Source organism: Cervus elaphus, chromosome 18 (genome assembly GCF_910594005.1).
Source record: "Cervus elaphus chromosome 18, mCerEla1.1, whole genome shotgun sequence".
NCBI lineage: Eukaryota > Metazoa > Chordata > Mammalia > Artiodactyla > Cervidae > Cervus > Cervus elaphus.
The window spans coordinates 41,859,303-41,874,026 of record NC_057832.1 but is presented as its reverse complement, the minus strand read 5'-3'; the positions used below and the strand labels follow the sequence as shown (position 1 = coordinate 41,874,026).

Sequence of the window (14,724 nt, the reverse complement as noted above, 5' to 3'; positions counted from 1 at the left end):
TAGAGCATTGTTTTGTGACTCTCACAACTACCCCACATTTGATGATTTGCTAGAAGGACTCACAGGACATATACTGATGTCTGTGGTTTGTTACCGCAAAAGGCACGAAGTGGAATCAGTGAGGGGAAAAGGCATGAAGCACAATCAGTGAGGGGAAAGGCGCAACAGGAGCTGGCCAGGCGGAGTCCTCCCGAGATCTCCGCCCCCGCCCCTTGTGACACGCAGGGCGCATGCGCCTCTCCCAGCCCCGGGCCGCCACGGCAAGTGCAGTTCTGCCTTCCCGGCACTTGAATCTCAGTCTAGGGTTTGCAGTGGGGGCTAATGATAATCGCATGCTGTGTTCATGACTGGCTGTGGTTACTGAAACTCCAGCCCCCCAAAAAGAAACAGATGTTTACCAAAACTCACATCATTTGCACAAATCAATGCAGGCAAACTGGTTTAGTCCTCCAGACATACAGAAAAGCCTTGTTACAGGGAGTATTTCAAGGGCGGCTAAATTCTTTGAAGATGACCCAAGGTCAAGTAGACAAATAGGCCCGCCTAAAGATACCAATTTGGGGCACAAACATTCTTTATTTTTTCATGTTCAGAAATTAAGAATTAGTGTTCGAGTTTTTATTTTACTAAAATAATGAGAGGTATTGTGCTATTTATACTTCTTTTCCAGATAATTCTGTACTAATTCACCTAATTCACCTAGGTATTAGGTGAATTCATATGACAAGCTAGTAAGGCTGAATGTAAAAATTCCAATTAATACCTTGCCTTTCTCTACCTCGTTTCTTTCTGATTTATCTTGTTATGGAGCACATTAGTCAGTTTTGAGGCACATACTCTAAACAGTGCCTAAGGTTATAAGGTTGGTGATAGACCCAGGAGCAGCAGTCAGTCCTGTTCCGAGGTTCTCATCACCACACTTCACTGTAGAGTATTAGGCATTGCCACGTGTGGTCTGTGATAGTCCTTTGGTTAGACCAGAAACAGAGACTGGTTTCTTATTGCATTAAATCTTGATGACATGATGTACCTTCCACTTTGTATTTAATTAATAACTCTGTCTTAATATTTTCATTTGAAAGAATGTCATTGGAATATATATATAATTCTGGTGACATCATTTTCAGTTATAAGCAGGGATGACATGGTCCGCAGTATTTTATAATTGTGCTTGTACTTTTTTACAAGTAAATTTTACAAGATGTTTTACTTTAGTGATTTTCATGTTACCATAATGTATGTAGTTGGGAATGAAGACCAGACACAGAATAAGTCAAGACAACTTATTTGTCTTTTCATATTTACGACCTGACTGGGTGCTCTAAACTTGTCTTCTCTACTACATTACCAATCTCTGGAGAGCAGAAACCTACTTTGCATCTTTTTGTTGTCTAAGTTAAACACTGATAATCGTTAAAGAAAAATTGATCTCATAGCTGATTTCTTGTGGTTTTCAGCTTCTGTAAAGTAGAAGGATCTTCATTTTGTGCTTCCCGGGTGGTGCAGTTGGTAAAGAACGCACCTGCCAGGGCAGGAGACACAGAGAAGTGGGTTTGATCCCCGGGTCAGGGAGATCCCCTGGAGAAGGAAGTGTCAGCCCACCCTGGTACACCTGCCTGGGAAATCCCATGGACAGAGGAACGTGGCGGGCTACAGCCCATGGGGTCTCAGAGCCTGACATGACAGAGCACACATGCACCATGCACTGTGTCTTGTACTTAATAATAACTTAAGAATATGTTTAAGCCTTTTGACAGTGTTGTGCAAATCTTTTTGTATGTTTCTAACAGAGTGATGGCAGTTCCTGCCACAGTTATTTATTTTACCTGCTACGATCAATTAACTGCTCTTCTGAGATCTAAATTAGGAGAGAATGAAAGCCGCATACCAGTTGTTGCTGGAATTGTGGCCAGACGTAAGTAATAAATTCACAATATTTTCATTCTGATTTCTACTTAAAGCTTGTTTTAACATTTTTACATTTATAGAGAATTTCAAATAGCGTATTGGTAAAGATTTATTTTGCATTGTAGTTTGTCCTCATATGTTAACACCTACGCTCTAGTGGTCATATTGTGTGGAGACTGCCATCAGAACAGGACGGGATCAACCTATCCCGTTAATTCTTGGACAGAGTTTTTAGATTTGAGACTGTAGACCTTAGATTCTAGATTTTAGGATAATAACACAGAGTCTAATTAATGCCAGAGTCTTTAATCGTATAAACTTTGAGATTCAGAGTTTAATCAGAAGGACATTTTTCTCTGTGTAGTGGAAGTGAGGTTTATAATAGTCCTGGTTGATGTATAATGGCTGTGGAACTGCTCTTGAAAGAGTAAGGTATGTGAAATACCTTTATCAAGGAAAAAAATCTGAGCCAGGATGTTGCCATCATTAGATACTAGATACAGTTTGCAGACATTTTAGAATAAAATTTTAAAATATAAAAATGCATGAAATACTCATTTCTGCATGCATGTCTTCATAATGCATGGCTTTACTTTTGTTGTATTTTCTTGTTTTGTACCAGTTGGCGCAGTGACTGTAATAAGGCCACTGGAATTGATTAGAACCAAGATGCAATCGAAGAAGTTTTCTTATGAGGAACTACATTGATTTGTCAGCAAGAAAGTATCTGAAGATGGTTGGATTTCCCTCTGGAGGGGCTGGGCTCCTACCATTCTTAGAGATGTACCATTCTCAGGTAGGATTTATCTACTACATTTTAAGTTGCTTTGTATATACCACTTTTAAATCAAGGAAATTCTAGACTCTCTTTTTTTTAATTCTAGACTCTTTAAGGCTAAAGGTACGTTACTGTCTTAGGTGATTACACACACCTAGTTCAGTGTGGCTCTCTCAGATCTTGATAAGTATTTATTTAATGAATGGTTTCTGTTTGAAGCCTGGTTTTCTTTTCTCTTTGTGTTTTCTTTCTTTTTAAATATCAATTGGTGAGTACTCATATTTAGGTAATGCAAACTACCTTTAAAATTATTGTAAAGAAGTCATAATTAATAAGATACGTAAAGTACTACAAATCAAAATATCATAACATTTAAGTGAATTACAAAATATCATAACATTTAAGTGAATTATCTTGACTCCTACTTTTTTCAGTTATTAAAAATCTCCCCCACTTGAGTGTCTTGTAGGGACCATTATAAATCAGATTCAAGATTGTGCTAACCATTGAATTATGAAAAGGGAGAAAATCATGAAGAAATACAAAATTACCAACTTATAGAATGTGCATACTTCAGTAGTACTTCTCTTGTGAATCTGATGTTTCTATTTAAAACCTGGAAGAAATAATCACTGAGAACCATTGTATTAACCTTCCACATTCTTTCTCCCTTTGATTTAATCCTTTGCTTGGACTCCTGTTCACAGTCCTGTATCTTTCCCTTTCCATTATTATCTTTCTTCAACTTTTGTGTTCAGCTGTGCTTTTTAGAAACACCATGGATTCTTAGACCAATACTTTTTCATTTTTTATTTTGATGTTTTATACATAAAAAGTAGTAAGGATATAAATTACCAAGTGTGCTAATAAACACCTGTGACGTCACTACCTCTGTAAATGACTTAGAAGTTTTTAAAATCAGGAAACCACATATGTCCCCCTCCACTGTCACATCCTTAGCGGTGACCTCTTACCTGAATTTTTATCACTTACTTGGTTTTAAAAAGTAGTCTTACCACATATGTATTATTGCTAAACAATGGTATTCAGTTTTGCCTATTTTTGAGGTATAAAATTTTACTTGGAAATATTCCTTTTGTTTCATATGTGCAGCTGTTTGATTTCATTCTTGTTTATACATGAATAAACAAGTAAACAATGCTGGGAACATTAAGTCTCTTGCTGGGTATGTACAAGAATCTGCAGCTTTTAGTGCCTATTTAAAAAAATCTTTTTAAAAAAATTTTCCAGTGTTTGTGGATGTTGCAATGTGAGTTAATTTTAGTCTGTTAGCTTATATTCAGCTTCTTCTAAAACTGTTATAAATCCTAATTTGTCTGCCTACCTTTTTTCTATGTAGAGAATAATGTGTAAATTATAACTATTTCATTTTTAAGTTTGTGATGAATATCCTTGATCCAGTTGAAGCAGCTGCCTTTTATTCCTAGGTTTCTAAGAAATTTCTTTGAATACTTTTCCATCATTTTTAGATGATTTTACAATTCTGTTAATGTGGTACACGGTATCTAAAGCATTTCTTATTTTTACCACCACTGTGTTTATCAGATAACCTAATTTAGTCATAGTGTGTGATAGTTCATGAAATACTTCAGTTGTTCTTCTTTTGGATTTTTACATCAGTGTTCATGAGATGTGACTCTCTCCTTCCCTCTCATGTTCTTGTTGGGTTTTGAGATTAAAGTCCTACTTTTTACTGATGCATAGTTTTATTTATAAGACTGCTAGAATATTATGGAGAATTTGGTTACTATTTTTACAGATTTCACCTAGTACGTGTCTAAGCAGAAAGTAAGGTGTGTCAATACTAGAATTCTCTTTTCTTTTAATATATAATATTCTTCAAATATTTTCCGTAAAGTCCACATTTCATTTCTAAATGTGTTCATTGTATTCTGTTTTTGTATCAATGTACTGGTATAACTATGAAGTCTTAACGAGGTGGTTGTGTGCAAAATCTGGCTTATATGAACCAACATTTATGATCAACTTTACCTCAGGGGCATTGTCTGGTTCTGTAAGTTTATTCTTTTGTTGTTATATTCCAAAATAGTGATAATTGTCTTACTAAAACAAAACAAAATATTATGTAGCATTTCATGTCTATTGAGATAGAACAACTTTAAAGTAGTGCATCCTCAAAGTGCTAAATATTTATTACCCTATTTTGAAGATAAATTATCAGTACTAGCCATTAAATATTTTAAAATGCATTTTATATCTCTTTATTATATTACATTATATCTTTGTGAAACTTTTGAATTTGTTAGATCACTAGTTATTATTGAGGTTCAGTTCAGTCGCTCAGTCATGTCTGACTCTTTGTGACCCCAAGCCTCCCTATCCATCACCAACTCCCGGAGTTTACCGAAACTCATGTCCATTGAGTCGGTGATGCCATCTAACCATGTCATCCTCTGTCGTCCCCTTCTCCTCCTGCCTTCAATCTTTCCCAACATTGGGGTCTTTTCAAATGAGTCAGCTGTTCGCATCAGGTGACCAAAATATTGGAGTTTCAGCTTCAAAATCAGTCCTTCCAATGAACACCCAGGACTGATTGCCTTTAGGATGGACTGCTTGGATCTCCTTGCAGTCCAAGGGACTCTCAAGAGTCTTCTCTAATAGCACAGTTCAAAAGCATAAATTCTTCAGCACTCAGCTTTATAGTCCAACTCTCACATCCATACATGACCACTGGAAAAACCATAGCCTTGACTAGACAGACCTTTGTTGGCAAAGTAATGTCTCTGCTTTTTAATATGCTATCTAGGTTGGTCATAACTTTCCTTCCAAGGAGTAAGCGTTTTTTAATTTCATGGCTGCAATCACCATCTGCAGTGATTTTGGAGCCCAAAAAATTAAAGTCAGCCACTGTTTCCCCATGTATTTGCCATGAAATGATGGGACCAGATGCCATGATCTTAGTTTTCTGAATGTTGAGCTTTAAGCCAACTTTTTCACTCTCCTCTTTCACTTTCAGCAAGAGGCTCTTTAGTTCTTCTTCACTTTCCACCATAAAGGTGGTATAATCTGCATATCTGAGGTTATTGATAATTTCTCCCAGCAATCTTGATTCCTGCTTGTGCTTCTTCCAACCCAGCGTTTCTCATAATGTACTCTGCATATAATTTAAATAAGCAGGGTGACAATATACAGCCTTGACATACTCCTTTTCCTATCTGGAACCAGTCTGTTGTTCCATGTCCAGTTCTAACTGTTGCTTCCTGACCTGCATATAGGTTTCTCAAGAGGCAGGTCAGGTGGTCTGGTATCCCCATCTCTTTCAGAATTTTCCAGTTTATTGTGATCCACACAGTCAAAGGCTTTGGCATAGTCAGTAAAGCAGAAATAGATGTTTTTCTGTAACTCCCTTGCTTTTTCAATGATCTAGCGAATGTTGGCAAATTGATCTCTGGTTCCTCTGCCTTTTCTAAAACTAGCTTGAACATCTGGAAGTTCATGGCTCATGTATTGCTGAAGCCTGGCTTGGAGAATTTTGAGCATTACTTCACTAGCGTGTGAGATGAGTGCAATTGATAATGAGTTTAGATAGTACTTTATTACAAAAAGTGTTTGGCAGTTTGGTCATTAAATACCAGTAGATGTTGTTAGTTAATATTTTATAAATGTTATCTCTTATGTATCATCTGATTGAATAGAAGTAATTGCATCCTTTGCTGCTAATTCCTGTTTCTTTGGGAACATTCTGACTGAGTACCTCTTAAAAGAATTTGAACAAAACTTACAATTAGAAGGGAGCAGTACCCAGTGACCATTTTTGGGTAGTAGGGAGTTCACCTTTGGCCACTCTTTCACATAATGAAAACTCATGTAGTGGGCCTTTGTGCAGATTCTTATCACCATGATCTTGGACACAGAGAGCTTTCTTATCCCCACATACTTAAGAGAACAAATTTTGATGACACGGTGATGTGCTGACATATTGGAACCAGATAAAGAGAGTGAAGGAGCACAGTGAAGTCATGGAGACTGGCAGAAAAATACTGGAGTAACTGTCAGAAAACCTAGGCTACAGAAGACCCTGAGATTGTGTTCAAAATTGAGACGTGAAGATTCTCGGGTCTGGTGTATGTCGAGTTAACCCTATAATGGGGTATAAATATATTGAGGCAAAAGAGCAATTCTTGGTAGCAATTTAAGAAATTAGACTACCAGCAAAATCTTTTCATTATTTCTCTTATTTGTGAGGTGATTAAAAGTAACTTACAAATTTTATTTATATCTTAATCCACCATGAATGATGAAAAACGAGTACCATTTATGTTTAGCGACCCCTAACAGAATTGTAGAACCAGTTCTGCACTTAGTGCTTTATGTTAAAAAAAAAAAAAAAAAAAAAAAAAAAGCTGAATGGCTCTAGGGTGTTGTCTCAGCTTTCCAGTAATGAAAGAATGTTGTTTTACTCTTTCTTAACTAACACAGAAAATATATTTTTAAAATCTTTAACAATTTAGAAAATAGTACTGTCTTTTAACTGTTAAATTAAAATGTATCTCTGCAACAGGAAAAGCACATCAGTGGGATAATGCCCAGGCTTTCTGTTAGAAAACAGAACAGCCTAAACCCTGTTACTCTGCGAAGTGTCAGGCTCATACCGCATTGTTGCCACCTCTGATACTCCCATCAGCACTCCCTGTCCAGGGCTTCTGCATCTGCAGACTGAAGCAATTCGATTCTTGGCTGTTGAATCCACAGATGTGGAACCACAGACATGGAGGACCAACTGTGCTGTGCCATTTTATATAAGGGACAGATACTCCACAGGTTTCAGTATCTGTAGCCAATACACCTCAGATATGAAAGGACAACTGTATGTGTTAGATTGTGGAGAAACAATTGATTTTATCTTATCTGAGATCTTTGAAACTGATTTCAAGAACTTAAATCTCTTTATATTGATGGGTGAAATAAAAATAAATGATTTTAAAGGTTATTTTATGAGAATATTGGCCAAATGTAAGTTGGGAAACAGAAAATAGACACTAGGTTTTACTTTGCATGACTGTTATATCAAATATAAGACATTCTTAAGGGAATTTGTTCTTTCAGAAAACCTTCCTTGCTTAATTAAGGCATTATGGAAACAACTGTTAAATCAATTAATTTGAAAATTTTTTAATTATTTTAATTGGAGGCTAATTAAAATATTGTAGTGGTTTTTGCCATACATTGACATGAGTCAGCCATGGGTGTACATGTGTCCCCCACCCTGAACCCCCCTCCCGCCTCCCTCCCCATCCCATCCCTCAGGGTCATCCCAGTGCACCAGCCCTGAGCACCCTTTCTCATGCATCGAACCTGGACTGGCGATCTAGTTCACATGTGGTAATATACATGTTTCAGTGCTATTCTCTCAAATCATCCCACCCTTGCCTTCTCCCAGAGTCCAACAGTCTGTTCTTTACATCTGTGTCTCTTTTGCTGTCTCTCATATAGGGTCATCATTAACATCTTTCTAAATTCCACATATATGTGTTAATATACTGTATTGGTGTTTTTCTTTGAGTTACTTCACTCTGTATAATAGGCTTCAGTTTCATCCACCTCATTAGAACTGATTCAAATGCATTCTTTTTAATAGCTGAGTAATATTCCATGGTGTATATGTACCACAGCTTTCTTACTGTCTGCTGATGGACATCTAGGTTGCTTCCATGTCCTGGCTATTATAAACAGCGCTGCAATGAACACTGGGGTACTCTTTCAGTTCTGGTTTCCCCAGTGTTAGGCCCAGCAGTGGGATTGCTGGGTCATATGGCAGTTCTATTTCCAGTTTTTTAAGGAATCTCCACACTGTTCTCCATAGTGGCTGTACTAGTTTGCATTCCCACCAACAGTGTAAGAGGGTTCCCTTTTCTGCACACCCTCTCCAGCATTTATTGCTTGTAGACTTTTTGATGATGGCCATTCTGACTGGCGTGAGATGGTACCTCATTGTGGTTTTGATTTGCATGAAATGTGTTTTTAAAGATGATTTGTGAACTACATTTGATAAATATGTTGAAACCCATAAAGAAAACGTATATAGCACTAAAAGTTCAAAAGTCCATTTTCTTTTTTAACAAATTTTAAAACTTTTGGAAAATTTTAAATGCTAATTACTAGGTACTTGAATTTCTGCTTTAAAGTACATATTATACCTTCATCTGTAGTAAAGGAATAACGGAACACACAGGAGCATCAGAAATTGTGAATACTGGTTTTGCAGTTAGAGGTCTGGTTGGAATTCTGACTGCCAACTAGTGTAGGGTGACCTCAGGAATATAGGGGGACTGTTCTCTTACTCCTGAACTTTAGGAGGAATACGTAAGACTTTATCTGTTCTCTTCAACAGGAGCTTCTCTTTAAACCTCTCTGGTTTCACTTTATGTTTCAGTTTAGTTATGATTTTATTACTATCCTTATTAATATGCTAATTAGAGTATAAAATACTTTGGGGAAAATTTAAATTAATCAATTTTACTTTTTGTTAGTTTGCAGCTGTTCTAACTTTGCCATTTGATGAACACAAAAGCAGACATAACTTTGGATATATGAAAGCCAGAAAAGTAAGTTTAATTAATTTAAAATGTGTCTAAGATGCCATGAAAAATATTTTCTTTCTGGATACTGTTAGGAATATCTAAGAAAGGGAAGACAAGATTCCCCCTGCCCCTCTGTTGCCTTCCTCTGTACTTAACTCAAACTAATGTACTGTTAGAATGGAGTACCCAGAAAAAACTCGAAACCTAAACAAAAAATTTCAGAAATTTTAAAGACTATATTAGTATGCATATACATATTCTCCTTTTTTTTTTCTTTTCTATTTTTTAGCTTCCCTTTTGATGTGTCCCCCCTACTATAAAGAAGTAGATGAGATAATAGGGTGAGGCCCCCCCCCACCCCCCACCCTGTTATCTCATCTACTTCTTTATAACCTGTAATTTCTTCTAGAACAAAATTGTCCCGGGGACTTCCCTTTCAATGTAGAAGGTGCAGGTTCGATCCCTGGTTGGGGAGCTGAGATCTCACATGCCTCCTGGCTAAAAAACCAAAACATAAAACAGAAGCAATACTGAACAACCTCAATAAATAATAATGGTCCATATTAAAAAAAAAGTACTATTAGTTGCTTCTACTAGATTCATTGTTATTATTATCCAGTGTAGCAAGCCCACTGGAAATAGGGCTTTGTTTCTGAAACATAAAATTGTTAGAATTTGATCATTTGGATGGTCAGTAGAGGAGTGTTTATTGTTGTCTGTGCTTGAATAATCACACAGTGTTTCCTTACAGTGTATGAAGTTGCTTTTCCCCTGTAGAAAAAGCTCTTGGATGTTGGATCTTTAGGCAGGGCTCTGCCATGGCTTACCTCCAGTTGAGAAGTCTTCTTGTTTGTCGTCTTTTACATTCATCTCACCCTACTATTAAAATAGAGGCCAGTTTGGAACTTGAGCTCTGTAAGATTAGAAGTACCCAGCTACTTAGCCTCCTTTCTTTACTAGTTGTTTCCAAAATTGAAAACATTTAAACAACGAGTATAAGTTGCCAACTTGTAGTATAAAGCTTTTGTCACTGTTTTTAGAGAGATAAATTTCAGTCATAAATACTTTGTGCTTGGTTTTTAAATGTATCCTTTCTGTTTGGTTGCTCTAATTACTGTAGTTACACTATTTATATAGATAGATTAGCTTCCTAAATGAAAAGGCCTCATTTGTCTTCATAGAGAATCTAATATTATGTAAAAGAAATTTGGAGATAATGAGCCCCTCTTCATTAAGTTGCAGATTCTACAGCGCCATTACTGAATGACACCTTCCCTAACTTTCCCTTTTCCGCGGGGCGTACTTCCTAAAATGCACTTTAATCCTGATGGCTCCGAGTGTCTCACTGTGCACGCTGGTTACTGTAGTTTCGTAGCGCAGCTCTCAGAAGCGGGTGAGGGTGACTCAGGGGTGCCGGCCTGTCGCCCGCTGATCTGGGCGAGACGGAGCTCTTCAGCTGTCACGGTGCTCACATGGGCGGACGCCCACCTTTCAGTAGGTTTTCTTCACCTTTAGCGTCTGTAGTCTGTGGGCTAAGCCAGCTGCTTAGAATCATTGTGTACGACGAAGGTAAGTGAACTTTGTGTATGTACAGCTGATTCATGAGGTTTATGTTTGAATCTGAGTAACATCTATTTTTGCTGTTTTCAAAAGATGTATAAATCTTTCCTTACTGTGTCCCAGACACTTGAGTAGTTGCAAATAAGTGAGGTGTTACTGTTAGTTACAGGAAAACTCTTGCCCTCAGAGGAGACAGGACTGATTTATTTCAGGACTAGAACATCTATTCAGAAAGATTCTAATAATGTGGAACCTCCCTAGGGAGAATGAGCTATTTTCCTTAAAGCTTCTCTTAGGGGAAAAAACTTTTTTTAATGTATGCACTAAAAGTACAATGAAAAATGGTTATCATGGCTTCACTTGGGGAACCCCATGAAGATTCCTGTATATCTTTAAAATTTTTCATTATGAAAGATTTTTAAGATGCAGAAAAAAGTATAAAGGATACACACCACCAAGCTTAAACATCAATTCAGGAGAGGCTTTCTGTATATTCCTCCTTCATTGCATCTGGTCCTATGTACCTTAAAAGTGCCTTTAAAATTTCTTTTTAATAGTTCTTTATGTAAACTGATCTGTTCTTATGATGATGAGATGATACATCCCGAAGCCATAGACACTCTTCTATGTGTACTCACCTATGTTAGACATTAAGCGGTGATTTATAATAGCATCGTTTCTTTAACGTGCAGTTTCTGTGCCTTTGCAAATGTCAACCTGGACTATAATGAAGAACATTGTTGCTAAGAATGGCTTTTCTGGATTATTTACAGGTAAAAATATTTCCTTTACCAAACTGTTGACTAAAATGTTTACTTTCCCTTTTTAAATTAATTGCCTTTCAGCAGAAACTTTTTGAAAATACTCCTCATTTACTATTTCCTCCTAAATATCTTTGCTGTAAGTTTAAAAATTTTAAATACCAGTTGCTTTTGAAGTAACTTGGAATTAAAGTGAGGAGTGAACGGTTCCGCTTGTTCTCTGACACCAGTTGTGGGACAATGTTTTATATGTGACTTCACTTAATTTGATAACTGTCAGAGTGAAACCAAATGAGTTACATTTTAAAATACAAGCTAAAATTTGGTCTGAATTTTTCTGTTCCCTTTTTTAGGACTGATTCCTCGTTTAATTAAAATTGCCCCTGCTTGTGCTGTTATGATCAGTACGTATGAATTTGGAAAGTCTTTCTTCCAGAAACAAAATGCTCAAAGACAGCAATACTAGAGATGCCGTTTAAACCTGAAATAACAACCTTGACCAAATAATAAGAGGAGACTCTGAGGCAAGAGCTTTTTTCACTTTTTTCGCTATTATCTTACAGTGGTTTTCTAGCATTCTTATCTATAATTTAAATGAATAGTAAATCTCTACTTTGCATTTAATCATTCTAACTTCAAATTTTTATCCTAAATTTTGAGAATTTGAAAAAGATACTCCAGAAATCATAACCATTGAGCATTCTTGTAAAGAAGAGAAATATTATTCTACACTGAAAGCAATAATCTTAGAGTTTGGTACAGATTTCTATGTAACTTCATACTGTTGGGAGTGTCAAGAGACGTCAAACATTTTTGCAATTGCATGCTGAATGATGTACAGAGTCTAAAAGAATTTCCCGTCTTTTATACATATTTAAATCATGGACATAGATAATTGTTTCAACAAAGTAGATAACAAAACCAGTCTTTAAATATTATTATTCACATCATTTACCAAATATTGCCTATCAGTTATTTTCTTTAATTCACATATATTTGGGTTTTTTTTTTTCCCCACCCTGTTACTGTTTTAAGGCCTCATGTGTATTAAGATTTCTCTGATCAGAGGTATGGCTATCTTATGTTCATGAACCAAAAATATAACTTGTGTGATATTAATGCTGCTATTTTTGATGTTTAAAGACCCTGTATTATCTACTGTTTCTGTGAGAGAGATCGTTTACTGACCGTATTAAATGTTCACTTCAGTCAAACTTGCAGTGGAAAACCACACTGTATTCAGGCTAGTGAGAATGCTGTTTCAGCACAAGAAAGGCCTCTGGTTTCAGCTGTCTTGTCAGCAGGTATTACCATTTGTGAAGTTCTCTAGGTCACGTCTGTTCGCTTGTTCTAACGTCACTGAGACAGAGTATGTTCCAGATGTCCCTTGACTTTACACATCTCACATGAGTGTGCTAGACCAAGAACTACCAAGCCAGCTTCCTTGAAGAAAGAGCTTTCAGTCACTGGAGGCTAATGCCTAAGAAGTTTAGTTTATGAATGTAACAATGAAAAAGAATATGATTTCAAGACAATATTTTTTAATATTTTTGTTTTTCTCAGGATCTGTATACTCTAAGAAAAAGCACTTTATTGCAGTCTATCTGTATTTTATGAAAATGTGAAACATTTTCCCCTAAAATAGAGTAATACATATTTAAGTGACAAATCTCTAGTGTTGGTAGGAATTAATGTATTTTCTAATATAGTAGAAAACTGTTTCACCAGAAAGAAGCTATATAGGGTTTGTATTTAAGCTTTTTGTGTTTATTTTATCCTGTGTTAATGTACCGTATGTTTGCAACATATATATCCGTAAAAATATAAATATATTTTCATTGAAATATTTTGTGCTTTCTTAAAGCTACCACTGTGCTTCTAGCTAAATACTTTCATATAAAACTATGTTAATGCTATACTATCAACATATGTATAAAACACATGGAAGTTTATCTAGAACACTGATTTGAACAGTATTAAATTTAAATTTACCTTTGTTTTGCTGTGCTTCTTTTGGGTAACTGGTAGGAAAAGGTAAAAAAATTTAGGTTTTGAACAATAGTTTCAAAAATAAGTTATGTATTTCAAGTTAATGTCACTTATAAACAAACAGAAGGGAAACTTTCATCCTCTCCTTGCCCCACTACTGACTGTGTTGTGGAAAATTCTTATTTTATAAAAGAACTTAAATAAACCTAATTCCCTGTAGTTTTTGTAACATACGTTACATGCAATGTATCTGAAAGAAAGAAGTCTGAATTTAGTCTTTGTCTATACTTAAGTGGGGAGAAGGCAATGGCACCCCACTCCAGTACTCTTGCCTGGAAAATCCCATGGACTGGGGAGCCTGGTAGGCTGCAGTCCATGGGGTCGTTAAGAGTCGGACACGACTGAGCGACTTCACTTTCACTTTTCACTTTCATGCATTGGAGAAGGAAATGGCAACCCACTCCAGTGTTCCTGCCTGGAGAATCCCAGGAACGGGGGAGCCTGGTGGGCTGCCATCTATGGGGTCGCACAGAGTTGGACACGACTGAAGCGACGCAGCAGCAGCAGCAGCATACTTAAGTGGTAAAAAAGCGTTACTAGTAGAAACCAAAAAAGGTGTGGCTACAAATTGTATTCTTGGTAATGTTTCTAAATGCATTCTGTTAATGTTAAAATTTCTACCATACACATTTCTTATGTGTAAGTTTTTTAAGAAAATTGTCTTATTCAAGTATTACATGCTTGCTGCCTTTCATATAATTCCATATTACTTTTTAAAAATAAAGTTATTTCTAGGAAAACTATTCATTATGTTTATTTAGCCACATGTGACTCCTTTAATTCTAGCCTTCCCCCCCCCCCCCAGGGCACAAATTCCAGGGATATGGGAATGTTTGGTGTATTACTTTTTAATTTTTGTCCAAAAGGAATTTTTAAAAGTAAATTACTGTTACTATGTTTTAATCTGTCACTCAACACTTACTGAGGTGAGTCCTTTCATGTGGTAGGCAATATAAACAGCTCTGGAGGTAAGACATTTCAGCTACTCTCATTGGTCTTAAGGTTTCAGCTGTGATTGTTAGAAATAAACAAAAGAAGTAATGGAAAAGCTGGAGAATTCTCCCCTGGCCTGGGGTGCAGAGACTGATCGGGCAATGGTACTTAG

At 36.4% G+C, this 14,724-nt stretch overlaps 1 pseudogene across 1 annotated transcript in view; it reads left to right on the top strand.

The window, feature by feature from the left end:
* Positions 1-13,714, top strand: part of LOC122673832 — a 53,364-nt pseudogene extending 39,650 nt beyond the window's left edge. Inside the window, exons 12-17 of the transcript XR_006334841.1 lie at positions 1,791-1,915; positions 2,531-2,704; positions 4,612-4,721; positions 9,199-9,273; positions 11,502-11,582; positions 11,924-13,714. The product of XR_006334841.1 is annotated as a phosphatidylcholine translocator ABCB4-like (transcript). The remainder of the gene's footprint in view (positions 1-1,790; positions 1,916-2,530; positions 2,705-4,611; positions 4,722-9,198; positions 9,274-11,501; positions 11,583-11,923) is intronic.
* The last annotated feature ends 1,010 nt before the right edge of the window (positions 13,715-14,724 follow it).